This window comes from Sinocyclocheilus rhinocerous, unplaced genomic scaffold (genome assembly GCF_001515625.1).
Source record: "Sinocyclocheilus rhinocerous isolate Xijiao unplaced genomic scaffold, SAMN03320098_v1.1 scaffold1275, whole genome shotgun sequence".
Classification (NCBI taxonomy): Eukaryota; Metazoa; Chordata; class Actinopteri; order Cypriniformes; family Cyprinidae; genus Sinocyclocheilus; species Sinocyclocheilus rhinocerous.
Genome location: NW_015628268.1, coordinates 98,654 through 101,806, shown reverse-complemented (window position 1 = coordinate 101,806; position 3,153 = coordinate 98,654). Strand labels below are relative to the sequence as shown.

Sequence of the window (3,153 nt, the reverse complement as noted above, 5' to 3'; positions counted from 1 at the left end):
GCTGTCAAACGATTAATCGTGACTTTTTGGGTCAGTTGTATAACAGTATGCACAATGGCATGCTAGAGAAACTCAGAAATGTTTTCAAAAGCAAGAACTGCACAGCTAACATTCATCAGCCCTGAAAATAGCTGCTACATTATGCAGATAGACAGGAATCTATGCAGACACTAAGCAGATATTCTCACAACATAAGTCCTCTCCTCCAGTTTCTTGGAAAAGTGCTTGTACAAACTCTATATAGTTCACTCCCTAGCAACAGGAGTTTGACACAACCTGAACTTCAGTGACATCTGAAGTGGATTCGGATAATAGGAATTTAGGATCACATCCCTTTCTTTCGTAAGCTCTGTTCATATAGATTTGCACTGATACCAGCACATGTCTGCTGAACTAATCTTACTCACTGCAAGCTAAAGAGCCAAACTGATCTGGAAACAGTACTCATATACAGCTGTTTTATAAATAAGGCTCTGAAGCGGTCCAGTCAGTGGCATAACTCACTGAGCCCTTCTCCCGGAATGAGAGCTTTCCAGGAAGTCTGGCTCCTGTGTCCCTGTGCCTCATGTTATCACCTCAGGTCCTGGCACCTCACAGACACAGGACTGTTATAACAGGACAGTTGCCACCTGGTGCTTGTCAGGGAGGGTTACATAAATGTTTCTCTATTAAGCTTAATAGAGCTGAGTAAGCACCAAAGTTATGCCAGTGTCTCCTTCCTGTTGTGTGCTGTCAGCTCTGCATCATTAGACAGAAGCATCTGAGTATCTGAGCCCCTTGACATGACATATCAGTGCTTTATTAAAAATAATAAATATTTATACTACCATTCAAAAGTTTGGGGTTGGCAAGACTTTTTTTTTTTTTTTTTTTCAACAAAGGCTGCATTTATTTGATCAAAAATAACAGTAAAAACAGTAATATTGTGAAATATTATCAGTTTAAAATTACTGTTTTATATTTTAATATATATTTTTGCAGTCATTACTCCAGTTTTTAGAGTCACTTGATCCTTCAGAAATTATTCAAATATGCTGATTTAGTGCTCAAGAAACATTTATTATTATTATCAATGTTGAAAACAGTTGTGCTGATTCATATTTCTGTGGAAACACTGATAGATTTTACTTTTCATGATACTTTAATGGAAAAGAATATATTTTAAACAGAAATCTTTTGTGACATTATAAATGTTTAAAAAATGTTTTTTGAATGTAAGTCTATATATTATTATATATTTACATTATTATATTGTTTTATATTAAAATAGACTTCACCTACCAACAACAACAAAAAACATTTGGTTTGTTTATTGTTATTTTTATTATAATTTATTTATTGCAAAAATTTTGTGCAGTTTTGATTTTTACAGTATGACTCTTCTAGTTATAAATATCACAACATTTGATTATAAAATTGGATCGGATATATTCACATGTCCTTTAATCTCACCAACATACATTAAAGTATTTTTTAAAAGCATTTAGTAAACAACATAGTCAGTACAAGGTCAAACAGCGCTGCCAGATAATATTTCTTGCATAATACTAGGAATGATGTAACAGATAATCTGCTCACCTGTTACTCAAGGCAAGTCCTGCAGTTACAGAGCCAGGCCTCCGCTGGCCCAACATCAGTAAAGGCTTCAGACAGCGGGCAAACTCAGCATGGTATGTGTTTATCTATAAGTTTGATACATCTTTATCAGTTTCAGAGATCTGCACAACAGTCAGTATATTTGGTTGTAAACTCACCTCACTACTCTGGACAGGACAAAGCTTATGAGGGAGCTTTACAGTGCTACACAGTCTGTCCATCAACTGCTGTTAAGGGTCATAGAGCATGAATTAAAATCAGTTTATTTTTTCTTTGAGACATTACTCTTTCTGTAAAAATTTTGGAATAATTAAGATTTTTTATAAAAGTTTTTGAAAGATGTTTCTTACCCAAGCTGCATTTATTTGATCAAATATAAGTAATACTGTGGAATAATATTACAGTGTAAAATTATTTAAAATAATAATGTAAACAATAATGATAATATAAGAAATGATTCTTCAGCACTAAATTAGCACATTACAATTATTTCTTGAAGGATCATGTGACACTAAAGACTGGAGTAATGATGCTGAAAATTCAGCTTTACCATTACAGGAATAAATTAATAATAATAATAATAATAATAATAATAATCATAATAATAATAATAATAATAATAATAATAATAATAATAATAATAATAATAATAATAATAATAATAATAATAATAATAATAATAATAATAATAATCATCATTTTATTTAATGGCGCCTTTCTAAACACCCAAGGTCACCTTACAGCAAGCAAACTAGTAAAAACAGTAACAATAAATAAACAAGTCCTGCCAGCATTACAAAATTCAACAGCACAACTGCATACATCATGAATACAATAAAGGCTTACAAGAGCAATAATAAGAGCAATTAATAAGAGCAAGTCATAAGAAAGCCTGGGTAAAAAGATAAGTCTTAAGACGAGATTTAAAAGTATGAAGGGTGTCACTGTTCCATATATTGGGGGGAAGAGAGTTCCATAGGCGAGGGGCCGCAAAACTAAAAGTTCTTGCTCCCATGGTGCTTAAACGTATACGCGGCAACACAAGAGAGATCGATTGTGAAGCTCTGAGAATGCGAGAAGGAGTATAGATGTGGAGAAGGTCCGTAAGATACGGTGGAGCAAGGTTGTGAAGTGCCTTAAATGTGAGAAGCAAAATTTTAAAATCAATGCGATACCTGCCAGTGTAAACATTGGAGAACTGGAGAAATGTGCTCTATTGATGAAGAAATTACATTTTAATGTGAGCATAAGAGACTAAAATCTTAATTATTCCAAACTTTCGACTGGTAGGGTATTTCAAAGCAATGAATGTATTAAGGATAGGTCTACTTACATATCCCATATCTAGGAAATCGTATTTATTGGCTGAGCTGAGAAAAGCGGAGCAGGTGACCAGGTGCACCTGAGAACAAAGATAAGATATAAAGTCATGTGGTTTGGGAACGACATTAACGTGAGTGAATGATGACAGAATTTATACTTTTGGATGAACTGTATCTTTAAAGGAACACTCCACTATTTTTGAAAATAGGCTAATTTTCCAACTCCCCTAGAGTT

At 33.5% G+C, this 3,153-nt stretch overlaps 1 pseudogene; it reads right to left on the bottom strand.

Moving 5' to 3' along the window:
- Window positions 1–3,153, bottom strand: part of LOC107737239 (RING finger protein 207-like) — a 15,045-nt pseudogene that overhangs the window by 5,135 nt on the left and 6,757 nt on the right.